The sequence below is a fragment of the Lithobates pipiens genome, unplaced genomic scaffold (assembly GCF_037356315.1).
Source record: "Lithobates pipiens isolate NorthernLeopardFrog02 unplaced genomic scaffold, aLitPip1_a1.2 Scaffold_18, whole genome shotgun sequence".
NCBI classification, from domain to species: domain Eukaryota; kingdom Metazoa; phylum Chordata; class Amphibia; order Anura; family Ranidae; genus Lithobates; species Lithobates pipiens.
In genome coordinates, this window is record NW_027507758.1 from 477,428,590 (window position 1) to 477,453,778 (window position 25,189).

General features: G+C 48.8%; 1 protein-coding gene across 1 annotated transcript in view; it reads right to left on the bottom strand.

Moving 5' to 3' along the window:
• Window positions 1-247, bottom strand: part of PLEKHB2 (pleckstrin homology domain containing B2) — a 79,408-nt gene extending 79,161 nt beyond the window's left edge. The window contains exon 1 of the mRNA XM_077488362.1: window positions 72-247. The gene's annotated coding sequence lies outside the window, so the exon portion shown is untranslated. The remainder of the gene's footprint in view (window positions 1-71) is intronic.
• Window positions 248-25,189: the final 24,942 nt, after the last annotated feature.

The window sequence follows — 25,189 nt, forward strand, 5'->3', positions numbered from 1 at the left end:
TAACTATGTCCTTGTTATAATAAACCTATAATATGACTTTATGCATTACTGCAGATGAGACAGTGACTTACCTGTTGTAGTTCTGTCCCCCTTAGCAGGTGACGATGGCTGTATAACTTCTTGTCTGTCTCCCGTTGTCTCTCCAGAAAGTTCTTCAGGGCACCACCTTCACTCCTGACTTCAGTCTTATGACGGCTGTTTACATGCAGCTGTTCTCCAGCCTTCCAGCCTACAGGGCTGCTGGGATCTGTGGTTTCACAGACTTCCCTTTGTAAAATGAAGAGAGGAAAATGCAACGGTCATCAGAAACTGAATTCTATCAAATGTTCTCTGCCAAAAAAAGCCAAACTCAGTGCTGGACAACAGATCAGCCGCCACATAAAGCTGAATTATAACAGAGTATTTACAAAAATCCTTTTCAATAAGTTTTTTTATTAGAGTTTGTTATTTTGGATACAAATCAAAACCATCTCAGTTTCATCATAAGTCTATCACTTCACAAAGTTAAAGTTGGACATTTGTACAAAATGATATATAAACTCTATTTATCCCCGCATTTTGGGTTTGCAGTTGTTTTGGTCGCAAAAATAAATTGCAATTTTCCTAAACAGTATTTCTAATTTTTGACTAAGAAACTTTGTATAGTCCAGTAATCACATGCAGTGGCGGCCCGTCCATTAGGGGCCACCCCTCCTACATCTACATACAGGGCGCCGAACCATGGATTCCAATGGGGGGGGGGGGTTCAAAAAGAGGGTGGGCTCGGGGCGCAGGGCACTTCACCCCAAGCCCACCAGTTGTGCGATAATAGCAAATGAATATTTGCTATTCTCAAACTTATTCTCCTCCCAGCCAATCAGAAAGCAGATTGTGAGACTCATTTTCTGCTTGGCCAAAAGGAGGAGCAATGTTATTGGCCAAGGAGGAGGAGGGAGGAGACGCACGGCCGAGGGAGAAGCAGGAGAACACCGATGGACTCACCAGCTGCCACTCCAGCGAAGGCTCACTATCCAGCTCAGCCATCCAGAACTCCCCGGCTCGAGGAGGGGATGGGCAGGACAGAGGTAAGGAGGCCGTCCGCCTCCCGCATTGGCGGGGGGTCTGTATATTGCATATCCGGTGTTCATGCACAGGTGGGGGTGGCACTGGCTTGCCCCCCCCCCCCAAATTATCGAGCACCAGCCACCACTGATCAAATGCTTTTACCAGAAGGACAAGGTGTGCTATATGTCTACATCCACATGGGGTTTACAATACACCTGTGTTATGCCCATAAGGGTGCACAGCCTACTGCATTAGAATGCACACTCCACAGCTCAAACGAGCATACAGATCACTCACTGTGTTCATTCAGAGTCGGAAGGGGCTGGTAAATTACATATTTACAGGCCCCTTCCCCCCTGTGTGTGCCTGCAGCCGCAGCTGGTGGGAGAGAAGAAGAGGGAAGCGGGCAGCGCTGCAGGGGGATAGCCAGGGCATTAGGGGGAATTTGCACTGCACAGAGTGATTAGGGTGTGCCCAGGCACACCCTGTGGCATGCCTATGGTTATACGGGAGACCTGTTTTTGTCTTAGCCTCGGTTCACACTAGTGCAGACCATGTGGCCCATATTTGCTTGGGCACAGCAGCCCATTTATTTGAATGGGCTGCTGTGCCACGTGAAGCGCACAAAAAAAGGTACACTTTTTAAAAAAAGCGTCCGGACCTGCGATCACGTTTAGGGTAGATATGCATGGGGCCCCATGCATCTTGCAAGAGCAGTGCGATTTGGCTGCAGGTGGTTGTGGAAGCGGGAATTGATGTGATTCCTGCAACCAGAACGCATAGTGCGGGCAAGTGTGAACCTAGCCTTAGTGTTTGGAGGGGCTTCCGTGAACATATTCTTTGATACTCATAGTCGATATTTAAAGATTCATTGTGGATTACTGATCTCCTGGACCACAGGATCTGATACATACTATCAAGTGATTGGTGTTATGTGATTACTGTGTTGGAGACTACACAATTTAGTGTATACTCTCCATTGTGTGAATTCCTCCTATGGGATAGGGGTCATCCTTTAGATGATGATTCTAACTTTAGTGTATGTTTAAGAACCAGTATTGGGGGTTGCAGCATTTTGATTCCATTCATATGTACACCTGAAAAAGAATATGTGAAACGCGTTGAGTTTGCATGTAGAATTTCTTGAATCTTTTTCATCTATAATGAACCAAAAATAGACATATTTTTTAATTTAAAATATATTTTCTGCCTGTGTAATTTTAAACGAATTTGATTTTTTTATATTATGCCAGTGTTGTCGATTTTTCTATATGTCTACACACAATTCACGACTACCCTTGTCTTTGCTTATTTATTCAGTCCAGATATGGCAAAAATAAGCCCTCTCCAGCAGTCAGGGTAATGGATCATCATGAAGTAATGCTCTTTTCTCCAAATGAAAGGTATTGTCAATGAAGAGGATCAGTCACCAATATTGGCGATATCAAAAAACATGCATGGTGAAGCAAATGGAGGTGAGATTTAAATGAATATCACATAAGAAAGAACATGCCAGTGGACAAGCTGTCTACAGTGCCATCAAGCCAGAGGCAAATGGCGTCAGAGGGTCACATCACGGTAGCAATAAGGATCTATCAGTGTTCTTTCCATGGGGAAAAGGTCCTTCTGCAATAAAATAAAGGTATCTTCTTGCTTACATTCTTCTGTAGAATGTACGCTGATCTTTGCATGCTGCTGATCAAGCAACGTTTACCCGATAGGGTGGTTGAACAGAAGTCAATCGGTAGATCAATTTCTGTTCAACTGCAGTAGCCACACATAAATCGAATTTCTGCTGATCGTTGCTGAACTGGCCAAATTTCGATCCACAGCTATCAAGATGTTCACTCATAGCTCATGCAGCGAATCCACTGCTTGTAATGTTGCCCCTAAGAATTTGTGTCTCCTGAAATGGCATTGATTTTTAATACTTTTTGACTTCAGAAAAAAAAAATCGTATTTTGGAGAATGGTATATGTGACCATTGCTATCTCTGCTCCTTGTAGTTCTAACAACATGTGTTTTTTTCCTACCTTGGTGCACAGGACAGAAAGGTACAGCTACCACCGAATCCCACCAGCTGACTGATATAGCAGCTACATGACCCCTTTCCAGCCTGTCAGTCCACCTCACTATTTGGCGGTGCTCAGGCCAACACCCATTGCCTGAGCAATAGGTTTATTATCTAGCCAAGGCTCTAGGCTGTGTTAGTTTCTGCATTCTTGCATACCTGTTTCTCCAGTTATCAATTTTAGCTTCTATTTACTTGCTTACGGCCTGCCCTGGCCTGATTCACTTCATAAATCGCCTAAATGCATAAAGAAATAGAAGGAAAATAAATAATTTTAGGCTCCATGCACACTGAAGCTCAAAAAAGCTTTTTCTGGACGCTAGATTGCTGGCAGCAAACGCTGGTTGAAAAGCCTGCTTTTAACAGCGTTTTGTACTAGCGTTTATGAGCGTTTATGAGCGTTAGCGTTTATGGGCGTTTTTAATAAAAATACACAGAGGACACTCCAAAAATCCCACAGTGCATTCCAAACTCCCACAATGCATTGAAAAAGTAGAACGCCGAATACTGATTAACGCGTGTTTATGAGCGTTTATCAGCGTTTGACTTTTTTGGCGGTGAAAAACGGCACTTTGAATGTAAATTTCTGGCATTCAGAAAAAAGCCCATAAACTTCACTGCTCATTAAAGCTAAAAAAACGTCCATGTGTGCATGGACACATAGGCTAACATAGAGTGGAGTTTATGGGCTTTTAAAAAAAACACCTAAACTCCAATGAACTGCAGTTTATGAGCTCCAGTGTGCATGGAGCCTTAGAAATTGTATTTAATTAGGAATGGGCCCGATTTTCATGTCGAAAGTAAGTTTGACTCGAACATCGGGTGTTTTCCTGTTTGCCGAATAGCGAACATTATGGGGCGTGGGGACAAGGGCCTCTTCCCCAAGACCCTGGCTCGGGTGTTGTGGGGGTCTGTGAGCGGGGGACTTATCGGAATCTGGAAGCCCCCTTTAACAAGGGGGCCCCCATATCCCGCCCCCCCCTCTATGTATAGGATTATTGGGTACATTGTACCCCTATCCATAAACCAAAAAAGGTGTCAAAAAGTAAAAAAAAACACAAAAGACAGTTTTTGAAAATTCCTTTATTTAACCACCACAGCCCCGGAGGATTTGGCTGCTCAATGACCAGAGCACTTTTTACAATTTGGCACTGCGCTGCTTTAACTGGTAATTGCGTGGTCATGCAATGCTGTACCCAAATTAAATTTGCATCCTTTTTTTCCCACAAATAGAGTTTTCTTTTGATGGTATTTGATTGCCTCTGCGATTTTTATTTTTAGCAATATAAACGAAAGACTGAAAAGTTTGAAAAAAAAAATTATATTTTCTACTTTTTTTATAAAAAAATGTAATAAACTAAATTTTAGTCATACATTTAGGCCAAAATGTATTCAGCCACATGTCTTTAGTAAAAAAAAAAAAAAAAAAAGTTAATAAGCCTATATTTATTGGTTTGCGCAAAAGTTATAGCGTCTACAAACTAACTTCCTTTTCTGGAATTTATGCAGCTTTTACGTTACACAAAGTTGTCACTAAATGATATATTGCTCACATATGAAATGGTTATATGTGGAATTACACCCCAAAGTACATTCTGTTGCTTCTCCTAAGTATGGGGATAACTCATGTGTGGGACTTTCTGGGAGCCTAGCCGGACCCCGAAAACCAATCACCGCCTTCAGGATTTCTAAGGGTCTAAATTTTTCATTTCACTCCTCATTACCTATCACAGTTTTGAAGGCAGTAAAATGCCAAGATAGCACAAAACCCCACGAATGACCCCATTTTGGAAAGTAGATACCCCAAGCTATTTGCTGATAGGCATGTTGAGTCCATGGAATATTTTATATTTTGCCACAAGTTGTGGGAATATGACAATTGTTTGTTTGTTTTTTTGCACAAAGTTGTCACTAAATGATCAATTGCTTGAACATGCCATGAGCATATGTGAAATTACACCCCAAAATACATTCGACTGCTTCTCTTGAGTACAGGGATACCACATGTGTGGGACTTTTTGGAAGCCTAGCCTCATACAGGACCCCGAAGATCAATCACTGCCTTCAGGCTTTCTAAGGGCTTACATTTTTACTTTTTACTGCCTATCACAGTTTCGGAGGCCATGAAATGCCCAGATAGCACAACCCCAACCCCCCCCCATGACCCCATTTTGAAAAGTAGACACCCCCAAGCTAGGCTCTCAAAAAGTCTCACACATGAGGTATCCCCGTACTCAGCAGAATGTATGTTGGGTGTAATTCCACATATTACCATGCCATGCTTTAACAATATATCATTTAGTGCCAACTAAAAAGTGGCAAAAAAAAGTGTAATTTTCCCGAAACTTGTGGCAAAATATAAAATATTCCATGGGCTCAACATACCTCTCATCAAATAGCTTGGGGTGTCTACTTTCCAAAAATATTTTGGGGGGTTTTGAACTGTTTTTTGAACTGTCCTGGCATTTTATGCACAACATTTAGAAGCATATGTCACACATCACACACTCTTCTAACCACTTGAACACAAAGCCCTTTCTGACACTTTTTGTTTACATGAAAAAATATTTTTTTGCAAGAAAATTACTTTGAACCCCCAAACATTATATACATTTTTTTTAAAAGCAAAGGCCCTACAGATTAAAATGGTTGGTGTTGCAATTTTTTTTTCACAAAGTTTTTGCGCAGCGATTTTTCAAACAATTTTTTCAAAAGCAATTTTTTGGGAAAAGACACTATTTTATAATATTTTAATGCCCAAATGTTTGATGAGATAAAAAAGATGATCTTATGCCGAGTACATGGATACCAAACACGACATGCTTTAAAATTGCGCACAAACGTGCAGCAGTGACAAACTACATACATTTTTAAAAGCTTTTAAAAGCCTTTACAGGTTACCGTTTTAGATTTACAGAGGAGGTCTACTGCTAAAATTACTGCCCTCGATCTGACCTTCGTGGTGATACCGCATATGCATGGTGCAATTGCTGTTTACATATGACACCAGACCCATGCTTGCACGCCGATTTTTTCATAGATTTTCATAGATTTTCATAGATTTTTTCATAGATTTTTATCTATATTGCTGGGGGCCGGCAATACATTACAGCCGCAAGCAATTTTAAGTTACATTTAGAGATTTCAAAATTTAATTTTGCTTCTGCACAGTAATACATCCCACAGATGCCCCACTTTACAGGGAGACTAAGGGGACCCCCCAGGCATGTTATTTAAAGGAATATTTTCATTCTCCCCTAGGGCAGTACAAATATACTTTTTATGGCAATAACTTGCATATAAGCCTTTAAAATTAGCACTTTTGATTTTTCATGTTCGTATGCACAAATTTTTTTCCCGTTCCCATGTTCTGGTGCGAACTGAACCGGGGGGGGGGTGTTCGGCTCATCCCTATATTTAATGAATCTGGCTGACTGTGCATGCAGGTGTAGTCCGTATTACCCACTGTAGGTGACGCTCAACCGAAGCAGCAATGCAGAAGGGGAAGGAAGTCGTGAGGAACTTGGTTCCTCTATGATTTTCTGTGGTCAACAGGGAAACAGCTGTCCTATTGGACGTTGGTGCCCCTCGTGACCTCTGCAGCCACCTTGGGTGAGGGCAGAGCCTATTTAAAGCCTTGGTTCCCTGATTTGGCATGTATAGGGAGGCCCGGAATAAAAGACAGAAAGGAAATAGATGAAGGGCCGGGCATGACAGATGTTGAGAGTGAAAGCAACTATAGGGTTAAGAAATGGAATTGGGAGAGGAAGGGGAGGAGCATTGCAGAGAGGAACAGAAAGGGGTGGGAGGTTATATATAGAGTGGGCGGGGACTCCCGGCAAATGAAGAGAGGACAGCAGGGAGAAAGTTTATGGCGTTGCGGTCTGGAGACTTCGCGGTGGCGGACATGGAGGGCTCCTTCGTGTGCTTGTGGGCGGCGGCGGGATCCGGGGGAGCTGAGTGGCTTCTGGGCTGAGTGGCGGCCCTCAGGTGGGTTGAGGCGGGGGGTCATCAACAGGGGGGACAGGAAATCAGCACTCGAGATTCGCAGCTTCCGGATCGCTCTCCTCCGGGCCACTCCACCAGAGCTCAGTACATCTCCAGGAGCCGGTGACGGACCCGCCGGCCCCTCCGGCTAGGAGGACATCTTCCTTGCCGGCTGGGGGGACCGGGCGGAGTCCTCCACATTGGCGAGGCGTGGGGGCGGGGGTTTTTGGCCACAATGGCGCCCACTTCCCGTCTGGGAGTTCTGAGCAGGGGGGCAGTTCCCCCTTCCACGCCGGGAGGGCAGGCCTGGGGGACACCCGGCACGGCGGAAGAGGGCACCACCGGCAAGGCAGCTAACGGATGCTGTAGGAAGTCTAATGCGCGGAATGCGGGGGGGGGGCGGCAGATAGGGCGGGCCGGCGGGGACCGCGCGGAGCCATGTTGCAGCCACACCGCGCTGTAGGAGTGGGGATGGTCGGACCCCTGGGTGAGGATGAGCCACGCCACGGAGATGAGCCACGGCCGCTGGGCACGAGTCTCCTGGGGGGCTGGTCACGCCCATGCTACCAACGGCAGAGGAGACGGCAGAGGGCGAGATGGTCGGAGGTAGAGGTCGGTAGAGGGATCGAGTCGGCGGGAGCATCCGGAGTCACGGCTGAGGGGAGCAGGCCCTGGCAGCCAGGTAAGCCTTGGAACTTCTTTATAACTGTTTTGAACGCAGCAGGGTGCAGGATGCGGGATGTTGGTGTGGAGGGGGAGAGCGGAGGCAGGGACGGGGTGCCAGTTGCCCCCCGGGGGGCGGGCAGCCGCTGCCTGCCCCTCGAGGGACTCTGGAACCTGCTAAGGAGGGCTGGGGGGTGGAAGGAGTTGGTTAGTGGGAATCCGACTGTTTAATTAAATCAAAGCATCACGGAGGCCCGAGGCGGGTGTTGACGCGATGTGATTTCTGCCCAGTGCTCTGAATGTCAAAGTGAAGAAATTCACTGAAGCGCGGGAAAACAGCGTTTTTTTTGCTGTCAAGCAGGGGGTGCCCCGTAGGCTGCGCCGCGGGTTAGGGGATGGGTGAGGAGACTGGGATGGGGGAGCATCCTGGGGTGACAGTGGAGCCTCAGGCTACGACATTAGGGGAGTGTGGCGAGGGTAGAGGTGATCTGGTGGGGCCATGCGGCGAAGCGTAGGTCAGCATGGGCGATGAGGGCCATAGGGCTCGCGTCGGACACTGGAGGTGCGGGACTGGTAAGGGTGAGTATGTGGAGAGTTTTCCTTTGGCCCCACGAGAACTTTGAGCTGGACAGGGTCAAACCGGTGACTCTGAGCAAGACGAGGGGTTACCGTCTGATGCCCAGGCCATTCACGGATGAGTTGCAGGTTAGCTCTCATGGCCAGCGGGATGGGTCCCCGGGGCTCTGCATAGGGTTGTTCCGTTATGGGTACGCGAGGAAGGAGGCTCCTAAGGGGTATGGCGGGACAGCGTGGCTGCATTATGAGGAGCGATTTAGGCAGCGTAGAGCTGTTCGGCCGGATATCGGGCGGAGGCCACGGGGAGCTCAGCCTGTGGAGGCATGTGATTTCGTTAGCCATGGCCCCTAAACGTTTTTGGGGGGGGGCCGGGGGACCTGGACTACCAGCCGGTCCGAAATGGGGGGTGCTGGCATTCTAGGGGGCGTTCAAGTCTGGGGGAGATCAGTCGTTCGGGCAGGGGTGCTCCGGTGGTAGGGGTAATCGCCCCCTGTCCCATTTATTCAAAGCAGAATGCCTGGCGGCGAGACTGCTTGCCACAGGGATAACCCCGGTGAAGGTGGACGGGACGCGGCCGGGCCGAAATGGGCACCCTGATAGGGGGGATGGGTTTTGGATTCCTGGTTCGTTGGCCGTGGTCCTGCCTATGGCGCGGGCCCTGAGGTCGGCACTGCTGCATCCCGGGGAGGGGGGGGTTTAGGTGAAAGTGGCAAAGAGGTGGCTTTGGGCTGGTGGGCTGGCCTTCTGCCGACCGGCCTTGGGCAGGATTTGGGCGTGTCATGTTTGGGGGGGTGGTGCCAGGGACGGAACCCCACCAGCCTTGACTTATTCATCTCCGCAATTCCGCTGAGGGGTGCTGGGAGGGACGCCTCAGACCCTGAGGCTTCTAAGGGGTCCTACACGTCCTTGGGCAATGTGGTTGGTTGGGTTAAGTACTGTGGGCGGGGGGCGCTCATGGGCAAATCGGACATTGCGTCGGTAGTTTGGTTGCTATATGTGCTCCTGGAGAGCTTTCGCCGCTGGGGGTGCTGTTGACTGGAGCAGTTTTCAGTGGACCAATGCTTGCCCACGGGCTGTTCTGTCTCATGCCTTGTTTGAACTATTCAGTTCATTCCTGGATTGGGTGGTAAGGTGTGTGTCTGGCTGGGTATCTGTCACCCATTTGGACGACTTTCCTTTTGTGGGCCCCCCTTCCTACGGGTTGCGGGCGATCCGCTTGGACACGTTGCAGCGCATTGCAAAAATTTGGGGGTCTGTTAACAACAGCCAAGACGGAGGGTCAGACGACGGGACTGAGTTTCTTGGGCATCGAGATAGACAGGGTTGCCATGGTAGGCAAGTGGCTGATGGATGGGGTAGATGGGTTCAAGGTGGTAATTGGGGGGATGGTGGGGCCTAAGAAAGTGCGACTTTGGCAGTTGTAGTCAGTGAGGCGTGTTGAGCTTCACTGGCCGCATTATTCCGAGGGGTAGGGTGTGCAGATGACTGTCAGCAGCCTCGGTAGGGGGGGCAGGTTCCGCACATTTCCTTAGCTTGCCCACGGAACGTACGGAGGATTAAGGGTTTGGCATAGGTTCCAGGAGACACACAATGGCAGATTGGCTTGGTTGGATAGACTGGTGAGTAATTTCGATCGGGACTTGGTCACAGGCTCGGCGGGGTCGTCAGGCTTCCACAGTCAGTGGAGCGTGGCTTGGCCGGAGTCGGGGGCGGAGGCAGGCTTCGAGGGGTAACTGGTACTGCTGGAATTTTAACGGTGGTGCTGCCGGTGGAAGTCTGGGGTATGACTGGTGGGAATTTAGGGATCGGGTTGACCTGCATTAACAGGGGTTGCTGCGGGTAATTATTCGCGTCTCAGCGTTTTCTCGGCCGATGATCCAGCCGTGGGGCCACCTAGGGTTGCGGTGTTCACATTTGAACATTCTTCAGTGGAGTGTCCATACTCTGGGAGTTAAAACTAGCTTGGCCGCTTCTTTGACTCAGCTTCAGTAACAGCGGTTCAGGGTCTTGGCACGAACCGCGGAGAAGGCGGGGATCCCCGGTCCGGGGGGGGGGGGCTGGGAGAATACATTGGAGTCGCCGCAGGATGGATCGAGGGGTCGGTGAGCGGGCCGACTTGGGCGACATACTGTAAAGTGGGGGACAGAGGGGTTAGTCGTTACACGGCTGGGTGGGGCCGTTTTTGGATCTAATGATGCTGTACTTTGTGTCCAGGCAGATGGGCCGAAGGGGATTGATATCGGCCATCGAGCGTAAACGGGAGCCTTGGCGATCTGATTTACACCCATGGGCAAGCAGGTTTTCACAATGGGATTCTGGGCGAGACACGGTTTTCAAGGTGAGTCGCGTTACGAACTACAGTTGTTCCGCACGGGATTTTCGGTTGCGTTCTTCTGAGCAATTCGGGGGGGCAGACCGGTCAGGCCGGCGAAGAAGGTTGGAAGGGGTCTGGTATGGCGAGACGTGTGTATATAAGGGGGATAGAGTTATGCTGAGGCTTCGGAGAATGAGGACTTATCATAAGGGGTGGGGTGTGGATATATCTATATGATGGTGTGCATTTGCCGGGGTCGACAGTTTGTCCGGTAGGGGTCGTAAGGGAATTGGTACGGAGTCGACCTGGGGGATGGCCGGTTGCTGATGCATAGTGATGGGAACTTTTTGTCCGGGTTGCAATTTGTGGGGTGTTTCGGACATGCCTGATAGCGGGTGGGTTGGAGAGTCCACTATTTGCCTCACACTCCTTCTGCATTGGGGCGGCCGTAGAGGCTGCCGGATGTGGGTTGGATGAGGCTGCTGTGAAGAGGAATGGGAGGTGGGAATCCAGGAGGTTTAGGTCTTCTGTGCATCCACACTTGTTGGTGGAAGGGTATTCAAAAAAAAAAAAAAAAAGGGGAAAAACAAAAACAAACAACAAAACAAAATGGGGAACTGGGTTTTGGTTTCTGGTGTTGGTAATTGTTGTTTGTATTGCTTCCTTATGTCCTTTCAGAAGGAGGTCAAATACGCCTCGTCTGGAATCTAGGACATTCTTCTCCTTTTTTTGGGGGGGAGCCAGGAGAGCGGAGGTTAGGACAGGAGGCAGACAGCTTGGGATTTCTTGCGGAGAGGCAGGCATCAGGTGGTTGGGTAACCCTGGGATAAGCTGGAACAGCATAGTGCCGAAAATACTACCGTTTTTTTTTTCCGGGGATGGTAATGGTTGGGTCCGATACAGTCGGGTAAACCTCTTGGTGGCTGGCGGGACCGGGGTCGGGACCCATACAGTTTGCATAACGGTGAACAAGGCTCTGGGAAGTTTGGTGACTAATATTGGGGATTTATTATTCGGCACGCGGAGTTGGAGGTTAATGTGGGAATGTCCTGACGGGGGGATGGAGCGCCTTATCTGCGGTGGGTATTGAGCTATGGGCTTGGGGCCTGCAGGACGGGATAAAAAGGGCCTGCGGGGGTGGGGGGGCCCTCAAGGCTAAGGGGGTCATCCTTGCGGGCTGTGGCGATGTCTTTGGTCTTTGATGGTGGCAAGAAAACAGATGTGATGGAAGTGGTGGGGGGCTCATAGGTGGTATGTGCCCCCTTTTGGTGTATTCCAGCGGAAGGGTAGGCTGGAATACGGGATTGGTTTGCACTGCGGGAAAGGGGGTTGTCTCCGGGCTGATAAACGGCTGGAGGCCTGGTATGGTGAAATTTGGTCCCGCAGCGTACTGGTGGAAAGTGTTAAGTGGATAAGGTGAAGTCGGGGTACCGTCAAAGACCAACAGACTGGGAGTTTCGAAATTGTCGTTACAGAAAGGTGTATATATATTTAATTGAAGTTATTTAAGTTTGGTTTTGAGATTGGTTAATAAAGGCTGCTATGGCCATTTACACTCCAAACTCCGTGTGGTCTATTTATTAAGGATAAGAGGGGAAAAGTAAAGGGGTAATAGGTAAAAAAGGGGTTGGAAGAGGTAAAAGGTAATTAGGGGGAAGTTGGTGATATCTTGAATACATTTGTCATGGTCTAGGGACAGGTTCCCTAACTGTCAGGGACAGTGTTCAGTAGCAGGAAGAGGTTTCAGAGGAGTTTCAGAGGAGTAGGGAAAGTGCAGGGACTATGCCATCTCCTCTAAGGAAGTCTCCCATTTGGGTGTGGATCAGCCAGGCCGCATTCCTGCTCCTCAATTCAGAATCTGTCAACATCATTGCAAGATAATGTTACTCTGCTGCTGTTTGTAAGTGGTTTCTGGTTGGCTGTGCCTACCCACCGGGCTTAATTGTGCATTGTGGAACTTTTCTAAAGTGATTGTAAAAGCTCATATTGTAAAACAACCCATTCAATTTAAAAAATAAATGAAAGGCAAATCATTTTCGTATAGATATAAAAAAAATTATAAATACCTTTTTTTCTTGTTCTCAGCTGCATAAGAGCTGGGGGAGGAGAAGCAGCAGTACACTGATCTTACCAGTGAATGACTGTACAGGCAGGGGTGGTGGTGTCAGGATATGTCTGATAATAAGAGGACTGACCACAGTGTGTTCTCCTGCTTAGTGTGGTCAGTTTTTTATTGTAAAGCAAGGGGACTAGCAGGGGGTTGCCAGGAAGCAATACAAAGGGAACATGATACTTTCCCATACAAGTACATGGTACAGCAGACATGTGAAATGTTGGGGTAACAAACGCTCTAATGCACTGGTTCCATTCACCACTGCCTCTGTGTATTGTATGCCGCTGGTGCATCATGCTGCATTCTACCCACTAGTGTAAAACACTATACTATGCCACAGCATCCCCATAACTATTGGTTTGTATATATATATATATATATATATATATATATATATATATATATATATATATATATATATATATATACACATTTTGCTGGGTAGATTAGAAGAGCGCTGTGATTATAGTAATTTTTTGTCATTATGGACAACATTTAAAGTGGACCTCCAGTCATTTTTTCAACTTTCCATCTATTAAATCTTCTGTCCTTGTTGTTTTAGCTTTGGATAGTAAAGCCTAGGCTTATGACATCATGCACAGCTCTCTCACACTCTCGTGAGAGTTTGCCAGGAAGGGAGGGGGGGGGGGGGTGAGTCATAAGGGCCAATGAGATCTGCAGGGCTGCAGAGCTGGAGGTGAAACGACAATAACTTAGTGAAAGCCTACAAGGCCCAGTTGCTGTTGTGATCCGTAATCTAAGGATGGGCAAGAGGGCTTGTGTTGCCATGGACTACATTGAGGCTTTGTGTGCTGTTTTTGGAAGAGTTACAATAACTGCTGATTTGATGTACAAGTTCAATCACACCCATCAACAGAGAGGGGAGAGTCTGTCCGAATACATCTCTCGGGTAGACTGGATGCTACATCAAATCATTCTCAAGAAAGGTCTTGACCCTCAAGACGCTGATCAAGCCCATCTGGATTGGGTACTGAATGGGGCTCGGCTATTGTATTTAAGCTGTTGCCGAAAAGAACTCAGGTGGTACCCACCTATCCTGAATTCATAAGGGAGGTTCGGGAAGAAGAGGCTCTGTTGGGAGAGAAGAAACCAGGACCGAGAGATGTGAATCCTGCTACTGGGAACAAAGAGAAAGTGGTGGCCCATGCTGTCCATGCAGAAATAGAGTTTTCTGATGACCACAGTCAGGGCCGTCTTTAAGGCAGGGCAAAAGGGGCAGCTGCCCTGGGCCCTGTCATTGTTGTGGGGCCCAAAACAGCTGCCTCATACTTGCCAACTATCCAGGTTTAAATTCCCTTGTCCCTTGAAGTTTTATTCCTGTGCTGTGTAGGGATGGCCGAACGGTTTGCCCGGCTGTCGTTTCGCAGTGAATTTCGGCTGTTCGCGGTCCGCCCGATCGGCGCACTATTGGCGCCCTTCGCCCGGCGGACTTCCGTGTTTACTGTGTAAAAGAACTTTGACCTATGATGACACATCCATCATGGGGTACAGGACAGCCAATTGAGACATTACAGCACATGGACACTTGGACATTCCCCCTAACTTATAAATAGACCCGATCCGGTGGCCATTTTACATTCTTTCTTCTGTCACTATAGGGAGAGGTTGCTGTGTGGAGCAGGGAGAGATTACAGTGACCCAAATCGCTAGCTATTTGGTACAAAAAAGTTCTTTTCAGGACTGGTATAGGTGTTAGGTGTAGTTCAGGATATAGTTTTGCTGTGCTAGTGATTGTTGCAGCAGCCTGAGTGTCTTTTCTCAGTTTAGAGAAAGGGACAGGACGGTGTGTCTGCTATAGGGACAATCAGTTTAGTCATTAGCTGTTACTATCAGGTCCACAAAAGTGCTATTTCAGTTATTGTTCCAGTAGCCTCTGTTTTGTCAGTTTATATAGGGACAGGCAGGAAGCAGTGTGTGAGGCAGTGAGGGTCAGTTTAATCAGTAGCTGTTACTATTAGTTCCACAAAGGTTCTTTTCAGGACTGGTATGGTAATAGGCTTGTACACGTATAATATTCTTTCTTCCAAATATAGAAAGAATATTATACTTGACTGCTGCCCTTCTGCTGCAGTCTGCTAATCACTCACACACAACCTACTTGTTCCACAAAGGTCCTTATAAGGACTGGTAACTTGGTCTGTCTAGGGTGCTACAGTACATAGGGTTGAGTGAGGTACAGTCTGCTATTCTATAAGGACTGTTATAGGTCCACAATACATAGGGTTGAGGTGCACTACTGCTGACCACTGCTCTATACTGCAGCAGTCCTTTATCAGTATAGGGACTGACGTACAGTCTGCTAATCAGTCACAACCTACTTGTTCCACAATGGTCCTTATAAGGACTGGTAAGGTATAGGGTACTACAGTACATAGGGTTGAGTGAGGTACAGTCTGCTATTCTATAAGGACTGGTATAGGTCCACAATACATAGGGTTGAGGTGCACTACTGCTGACCGCTGCCCTATACTGCAGCAGTCCTTCATCGGTATAGGGACTGACGTACAGTCTACTAATCAGTCACACACAACCTACTTGTTCCACAAAGGTCCTTGTAAGGACTTGTAAGGTATAGGGTACTACAGTACATAGGGTTGAGTGAGGTACAGTCTACTATTCTATAAGGACTGGTATAGGTCCACAATACATAGGGTTGAGGTGCACTACTGCTGACCACTGCCCTATACTGCAGCAGTCCTTCATCGGTATAGGGACTGACGTACAGTCTGGTAATCAGTCACACACAACCTACTTGTTCCACAAAGGTCCTTATAAGGACTGGTAAGGTATAGGGTACTACAGTACATAGGGTTGAGTGAGGTACAGTCTGCTATTCTATAAGGACTGGTATAGGTCCACAATACATAGGGTTGAGGTGCACTACTGCTGACCACTGCCCTATACTGCAGCAGTCCTTTATCAGTATAGGGACTGACGTACAGTCTGCTAATCAGTCACAACCTACTTGTTCCACAAAGGTCCTTATAAGGACTGGTAAGGTATAGGGTACTACAGTACATAGGGTTGAGTGAGGTACAGTCTGCTATTCTATAAGGACTGGTATAGGTCCACAATACATAGGGTTGAGGTGCACTACTGCTGACCACTGCCCTATACTGCAGCAGTCCTTCATCGGTATAGGGACTGATGTACAGTCTACTAATCAGTCACACACAACCTACTTGTTCCACAAAGGTCCTTGTAAGGACTTGTAAGGTATAGGGTACTACAGTACATAGGGTTGAGTGAGGTACAGTCTGCTATTCTATAAGGACTGGTATAGGTCCACAATACATAGGGTTGAGGTGCACTACTGCTGACCACTGCCCTATACTGCAGCAGTCCTTCATCGGTATAGGGACTGACGTACAGTCTGGTAATCAGTCACACACAACCTACTTGTTCCACAAAGTTCCTTATAAGGACTGGTAAGGTATAGGGTACTACAGTACATAGGGTTGAGTGAGGTACAGTCTGCTATTCTATAAGGACTGGTATAGGTCCACAATACATAGGGTTGAGGTGCACTACTGCTGACCGCTGCCCTATACTGCAGCAGTCCTTCATCGGTATAGGGACTGACGTACAGTCTGCTAATCAGTCACACACAACCTACTTGTTCCACAAAGGTCCTTATAAGGACTGGTAAGGTATAGGGTACTACAGTACATAGGGTTGAGTGAGGTACAGTCTGCCATTCTATAAGGACTGGTATAGGTCCACAATACATAGGGTTGAGGTGCACTACTGCTGACCGCTGCCCTATACTGCAGCAGTCCTTCATCGGTATAGGGACTGACGTACAGTCTGCTAATCACTCACACACAATCTACTTGTTCCACAAAGGTCCTTATAAGGACTGGTAACTTGGTCTGTCTAGGGTGCTACAGTACATAGGGTTGAGTGAGGTACAGTCTGCCATTCTATAAGGACTGGTATAGGTCCACAATACATATGGTTGAGGTGCACTACTGCTGACCGCTGCCCTATACTGCAGCAGTCCTTCATCGGTATAGGGACTGACGTACAGTCTGCTAATCAGTCACACACAACCTACTTGTTCCACAAAGGTCCTTATAAGGACTGGTAAGGTATAGGGTACTACAGTACATAGGGTTGAGTGAGGTACAGTCTGCCATTCTATAAGGACTGGTATAGGTCCACAATACATAGGGTTGAGGTGCACTACTGCTGACCGCTGCCCTATACTGCAGCAGTCCTTCATCGGTATAGGGACTGACGTTCAGTCTGCTAATCAGTCACACACAACCTACTTGTTCCACAAAGGTCCTTATAAGGACTGGTAAGGTATAGGGTACTACAGTATATAGGCTTGAGTGAGGTACAGTCTGCTATTCTATAAGGACTGGTATAGGTCCACAATACATAGGGTTGAGGTGCACTACTGCTGACCACTGACCTATACTGCAGCAGTCCTTCATCGGTATAGGGACTGATGTACAGTCTGCTAATCAGTCACACACAACTTACTTGTTCCACAAAGGTCCTTATAAGGACTGGTAATAACCTGGTGTAGGGTGCTATAGTACATAGGGTTGAGTGAGGTACAGTCTGCTATTCTATAAGGACTGGTATAGGTCCACAATACATAGGGTTGAGGTGCACTACTGCTGACCGCTGCCCTATACTGCAGCAGTCCTTCATCATTATAGGGACTGAGAGTTTTGTCACAGGGTCATTTAAAAAATGACAGGCAGAGGAAGAGGCAGGCCCTTCCGCAGGGGTGGTAGGGGTAGGGCAGGAGCAACAGGCTTGAGCCAAAGTGGGAAGTTGCAGAAGGTGCGTTCAATTTCTTTAAAGGACGCACCAGACTTGGTTGAGTGGCTCGCTCAGGCTTACTCTTCTGCACCCTCCTCATCCTCTCGATCTGCACCCTCTTCTTCACTCTCTGCTATGTGCACCCCCAAAGACACTACCACCAACAACACCACCACCACCACCACATACCTTCCGCTTGAGTCACAGGAATTATTTTCCGATCCATATCAAGAAGACATTTCTGATGCGCAGCCACTCTTGGTATTGGATCAGGAAGAGGAGGTAGCAACAACCGCTACTCAGCAGTCTGACGACAGTACCCAGATCAGCCCAAGGAGGAGGTTGGTCCCCGGTGTTGCTGCCTACTCCGAGATCTCTACTTATAGCGGTGGGGAAGGTGACGTTGATGATGACGTGTCTAGTGATGTCACGTGGGTGCCCACAAGAGAGGAAGAGGAGGGGAGTTCAGAGGGAGATATGGACCAGCAGATAGGGAGGAGAAGCAGGAATAACTTACATTGCACAGGAGGGACAAAGCAGACTGCAAATGTATCAGGAGCGAGTCATCGACCATGTACGGTCACATCTGGCGCTCCCAGGACACCGGCACATGGCTCCGCAGTGTGGGCTTTTTTTAACGTGTCCGCTGCTGACAATAGCGTTGCCATCTGCAATCTTTGCAGTCAACGCATTAGTCGCGGTAAGCCCAACACTCACCTAGGGACGACCGCCTTAAGGAGGCACATAAGCAGCCATCACCGAGCCCAGTGGGAGCAACGGAACACACAAAGCCACACTCCAGGCTCTCACCGTCCAGCCTCGTCTTCTACTTCTCCTTCTCCTCTCTCCTCACAATTGTCCTCCACTCCACCTTCCATCATGCCAAGCTCACGTTTTTCTGCAAAAAGGCAGGCTTCCGTGGGCCTAATGTTCGAGCGTAAAAAAATGATGACGCCGGATAACCCTCTTGCCCAACGGTTGACGGCTGGCTTGTCAGAACTCATAGCCCGCCAACTACTGCCATATAAACTGGTGGACTCGGAGGCCTTTCGCAAATTTGTGGCCATTGGAACACCACAATGGAAGGTCCCAGGAAGGAAGTATTTCTCAGAGAAGGGCATCCCAGAGCTATATGGCCATGTTCAGCGGCAAGTGAATGTATCTCTGGCACACAGTGTCGGTGCCAAGATACATCTGACCACAGACACGTGGTCTAGCAAACACGGGCAGGGAAGGTATATCACTTTTACTGCCCACTGGGTGAACCTTCTGACGGCGGTCAAGCATGTAACCCGTGGCACCGTGTAGATTTGGTTTTACCGCCATGGATTGCATGCAGGCCTGACTCTTCTTCTCCTCCTCCTCCTACTCCATCCTCCTCCCTCTCCTCCTCGGCTGACTCCTCCTTTTCCGCTGCTAGCCTCTCTTCCGCTGCGCCGCCCAAGCTCCCCAGAACCTATTTGACATGCCAGGTGAGACGTTGCCATGCCGTGCTGCGTCTGTTGTGCCTGGAAGCCAAGAGCCACACTGGCCCGGCACTCCTTTGCGTTCACAGGCAGATCAGTGGCTAACACCGCTCAATTTGACAGTTGGTAAAGTGGTGTGTGACAACGGTGCCAATCTGCTTAGCGCATTGAAACAGGGCAAAATCATGCACGTGCCATGCATGGCACGCGTCTCAAACTTGGTCGTGCAGCGATTCGTTGTCAAATACCCTGGGGTCCAGGACATCTTGCGGCAGGCAAGGAAAATCTCGGCCCATTTCAGAAAATCTTACACGGCCATGGCTCGCCTTGCTGACATTCAGCGGCGACACAATCTTCCGGTCAGACGTCTTATTTGCAATTGCCCGGCGCGATGGAACTCAACCTTCTATATGCTTGATAGGCTGCTCCAGCAGAAACGTGCAGTTAACGTCTACCTGTATGAACTCTGCGGCAGAACAGGTTCTGGAGAGCTGGGTTTTTTTTCACCGCGCCAGTGGCTGCTCATGCGCGACGCATGCAGACTTCTGCGGCCATTTGAGGAGATCACCAAACTGGTCAGTCGCAGCCATGGCACCATCAGTGACATGGTACCTTATGCCTTCTTTATGGAGCGTGCATTGCCTTGTGTCATTGATCAAGCTGTGGAGGAGCAGGAGCGGGAAGATGAGGAAGTCGCAATGCTGGATGAATTCCCAGGGGGGCTACTCTATCTGAGACAAGTCAACAACAGGAGTCTGAAGAGGAGTCAGAGGAGGATGGTGCCGGGGGGGGATGAGGAGGAGCAAGAAGAGCATGCTTTAAACCTTTCTGGGATCCCTGTTGTTGTGCGTGGATGGGGAGAGGAGAATGAAGAGGACGACATTATCCTGGATGATGAGCAGGAGCCAGGCCACCACACCGCTTCCAGTTTAGTGCAAATGGGGGCCTTCATGCTCCAGTGTTTTAATAGGGACCCCCATATAAAAAGCATAAGGGTCAAGGACCAGTACTGGGTGGCAACGTACTTAGACCCCCGGGACAAACACAAAATGGTGGAAATGTTACCCTCCGTCACAGAGGGCTGGCAGAATGGAGCACTTCCAGGCCTTGCTTCGAGAAATGCTGCATTCTGCCTTTGCGTGCACTGGCAGAGGAGCAATTCCCACTCCCAGAGAAGGAGTTGTGGGTACCAATCCAACAGCGCCTGCAAGAAGAGGCCGGTTTGAAGATGTGTTGGTGACTTCGGATATGAGGTCATTCTTTCAGCCGACCCATCGACAGGTGTCATCCGGATCCAGCATCAGGGAACGCCAGGACCGTCAGGTGTCCGACTACATCGGGTTAACGGCCGATGTGGATGCTCTGAGGAGTGATGAACCCCTGGACTACTGGGTGGGCAGGCTTGACCTCTGGCCAGAGCTTTCCCAATTTGCAATCGAACTGTTGGCTTGCCCCTCGTCCAATGTCCTGTCCGAAAGGACGTTCAGAGCAGCAGGGACCGATAAGCGTACTCGCCTAGCTCACGACAGTGTTAACTACCTCACGTTTCTAAAAATGAATGAGGCATGGATCTCGGAGGAATTCAACACATGTGACCAGTAGACCATGTATATGTCTATAAACAATTTTTTTAATCGAGCACAGAGACCTTCTTTCTTCATTTGGCTCACTTCCTTGTCCAAAAAAAGCACACCGTACTATATGCCCGTACCCTCCTGTTTGAAGAGGTTGAGCGGTGTCATATTTCTACTGGGGCTGTTTATTATGAGGGGCTCCCACCATCCCTGTGCTGTGCTGACATCCTCTTGGGGCTGTACCTCTGCTGTGCATATTATAAGGGGCTCCCACCATCCCTGTGCTGTGCTGACATCCTCCTGGGGCTGTACCTCTGCTGTGCATATTATTAGGGGCTCCCACCATCCCTGTGCTGTGCTGACTTCCTCCTGGGGCTGTACCTCTGCTGTGCATATTTTGAGGTGCTCCCACCATCCCTGTGCTATGCTCATTATGAGGGTCTCCCACCATCCCTGTGCTGTGCTGACTTCCTCCTGGGGCTGCTTATTATGAGGGGCTCCCACCATCCCTGTGCTATGCTGACATCCTCCTGGGGCTGCTTATTATGAGGGGCTCCCACCATCCCTGTGCTATGGTGACAGCCTCCTGGGGCTGCTTATTATGAGGGGCTCCCACCATCCCTGTGCTGTGCTGACTTCCTCCTGGGGCTGCTTATTATGAGGGGCTCCCACCATCCCTGTGCTATGCTGACATCCTCCTGGGGCTGCTTATTATGAGGGGCTCCCACCATCCCTGTGCTATGGTGACAGCCTCCTGGGGCTGCATATTATGAGGGGCTCCCACCATCCCTGTGCTATGCTCATTATGGGGGGCTCCCACCATCCCTGTGCTATGCTGACTTCCTCCTGGGGCTGCTTACTGTGCAGGTGTCAGTGCTGTATATTACGGTGCTGATGTCAGTACTCTCTATCACGGTGCTGCTGTCAGTGCTGTATATCACGGTTCTGGTGTTAGTGCTTTATGTCACGCTGCTGATGTCAGTGCTCTCTATCACGGTGCTGTTGTCAGATGACTCTATCACGGTGCAGGTGTCATTGCTGTATGTCACGCTGCTGATGTCAGTGCTCTCTATCATGGTGCTGCTGTCAGTGCTGTATATCACGGTGCTGGTGTTAGTGCTTTATGTCACGCTGCTGATGTCAGTGCTCTCTATCACGGTGCTGTTGTCAGTGCTCTCTATCACAGTGCAGGTGTCATTTCTGTATGTCACGCTGCTGATGTCAGTGCTCTCTTTCACGGTGCTGCTGTCAGTGCTGTATATCACGGTGCTGGTGTGAGTGCTTTATGTCACGCTGCTGATGTCAGTGCTCTCTATCACGGTGCTGTTGTCAGATGACTCTATCACGGTGCAGGTGTCATTGCTGTATGTCACGCTGCTGATGTCCGTGCTCTCTATCACGGTGCTGGTGTCAGATGACTCTATTACGGTGCAGGTGTCATTGCTGTATGTCACGCTGCTGGTGATCATCTCCTGCACCCTCTTCTTTGCCTTCTCTGACCTTCCCTCTCCTCCATTGCCTTCATGCGCTCCACAGTCCTGAATTGTTACAACAATTTCCCATATAAAAAAAGAATGCTTGTAGTTGTCGATCCCAGATTCACCTCATACATGTGTTATGTCATTGGCCATGTGGTGGGACTATGTTTTCACAGCTATTAATTATTTTGTGGCTGCAAATTTGACCTGTAGGTTTGCGAAGTTCGCCTCCCAATGAAGTCAATGGGGCCCGCCGTGAACGTTCCGGTTCGCGAACTATCGGCCAGTTCGCGGTCCGCATTTGCGAAACGTCCCGTTGGAAGTTCGTCCATCACTAGTGCTGTGTCCTAATATCTGTATGAAGTGCTGGTACTAATGCTGCCCAGCTCTGCCCTATTGTGTGCAAGTGACTCACCTGCAGACCCTGTGTTTACATATAAATAACCAGCATTCATATGTAAATAGCGGCGACAATACTAAGTAAATAGCTGCAGCTGGCGGCATTGATATGTAAATAAAGGTGGCATTCCTATGTATAGCATGCTCCCCTGCAGTGAGGAGGTGATGTGCTGTAACCTTTAGCAACTAATCAGTGAGCCGTAATGTGTGCTGTAACCTCTAGCAACCAGTCAGTAAGCAGTAATTAAATGCTGTAACTGCTGACAACCAATCGCAATTGCTGCCTGATCTGATACAGAAAATTGATTTTAGGTCTAGCTGCTATTGTATGTCTCAGAGCAGGTGGAGAGGAAAATTGCATGGGGGGGGGGGGGGCGGGCGCCAAGAAAAATTTTGCCCAGGGCCCAATCTACATTAAAGACGGCCCTGACCACAGTGGAACTGAGTGTGAACCGAAGGAACCGGCTCTCCCTGATGTCCATAAACCCTTTGCAGAACTAGGGCCAACAGAACTAATGGTTCAGGTGTCTCAGGCTCAGACCCTTAATCCGAATGATGGCGACCCAAGCAAAAGTTCAGGAGCAAGAGACTTGTGCCAGTGAACCAAAACTGTATCCAGAACGAGAATATAGGATTTTTTGTACTCACCGTAAAATCCTTTTCTCTGTAATTCACCGAACAACACAGCTCCTCTCTGTAACAAATGGGTTGTTAGCCTTATCAGTAGGAGAATACTAGGCATAGTTGTAATACAACTGCAATGCAAAGCAGCATCAGTACGTCAGCAAGCAGTATAACGTAAAGATAAAAGGAGGGGCAGGTGCTGTGTCGTCGGTGAATTACAGAGAAAAGGATTTTACAGTGAGTACAAAAAATCCTATTTTCTCTTATATTCATCGACCCACACAGCTCCTCTCTGTAACAAATGGGACGTCTCCAAGCAGTGCCAAAACGAGGGATGGGAAAAACAGCATAAAAACTTCATCCACCATGGCAAGTGGGAACTAGTGAAACTAAACCCACAAAAAAACAGCAGTGCGTGGAAAACCACCACAAAAAAACAGGGTATCCTCAACAGGAGTGATCCCCAAGACCGCACCAAACTGCAGAAGTAATGCAACAGTGCATTAACATAACAGTACTGCATTTTTATCGAAAAAACAGGAAAAAATATCTATTGCATATTCAATTGCAACTACACGGCCACCTGCAAAACTTTGTGGCCAAAACAGGTATTAGCCAATGCACTGACGTCTACCTTATAGAACTTGGTAAACGCGTGGGCATACAATCAGGTCGCTGCTTTACACACCTGAGCGACCGACGATTGGTGTCGGAAGGCCCAAGACTTTCCGATTGCCCTTGTGGAGTGGGCCGTGACCAGTAAGGGGGGCACCTGCCCCTTCAAGGCGTAGGCTTGTACTACAATCTGTCTGATCCACCTGGAAATGGTGGCCAACGAGACCGCCATGCCTTTCCTTGGACCAGCCACTGAAACAAACAGTGAGTCTGACTTCCAAAAGGGAGCCGTGGCAGACAAATACCCCTTCAGGGCCCTAACCATGTCAAGAGCGTGAAAGGCCACCTCCTTAGGGTGCTTTGGCTTAGGACACAGAGGTGGTAATACAATGTCCTCATTGATATGAAAAGCCGAGACCACTTTCGATAGACGGTAGGACGGTTGTGGACGCAACACCACCTTATCCCTGTGGATAACCAGATAGGGCAACTTGCAGGACAAGGTCGCCAGTTCCGAAACCCTCCTGGCCGATGTGATGGCCACTAGAAAGACCACTTTCTGGGAAAGAGTCAATAGGGTAATCTCCCTGATATCTTCAAACGGCGGTTTTTGAAGAGCCGACAACACCAGGTTCAAATCCCATGGGGGTAATGGTGGACGCACCGGAGGGACTACGTGTCGTACCACCTGAATGAAGGTACTCCTGTCCGAGGAACCAAAACTGTGCCGATAGCAGTCCGTCAGAACGGTTGTTAAAACGATCTGAAAAAACATACTTAGACTACATAGACAGGCCACCCAGCATCCAGTAACGACAAACAGGAAGCTGAGAGCACATGTAGCTGCTGCTGGAGAACACTGAAATGTGCTCAGGCTTCTAGAAAATGGCTGCCAGTGTCCTGAATAGGAAAGCACTGGGAAAATGGCCGCTTGAAGCCCAGAAGACATGCTGCCCTCGCCCACACCTAAAATGGCCACCAGCCAGCTCCATGAGGGACAGAGACAAAAATGTGGCAGAGACACAACGCTGTACCGAAAACACAGCCAGACCTCACAGGCAGCTCCTGGGAACTAAATACACAGGGTCCAGGCACCACCAGCCAGCCTGCCGCCCATCCCAGGTGAGAGCCCTCAGGGACACACACACACTGCTTAGTACCACATGCAGCAGCCCCCCCTCCCGTGTGGGGGGGAGGGAAGATAGGGACAGGGGAGAGAAGAGAGGGAGGTGAGGGACCCCCGAATCGACCTCGCAGGGAATGCCCAGCTGCTCAGCCCCGCCGGGACAGGGAGAGCTGTACTTACCGGTCCTAAAGAGCTGGGAGACATTCCACTGTAGACCTACTCCTGATCAGTACAGGGTAGGCTACTGGCCTCGGCATACTGTGACGCAGACATCAGTAGCCCGTTCATATGTATGCCCCGGAGCATAAAAGCTCACGAGGTCTTACAGTGCTTGTCAGG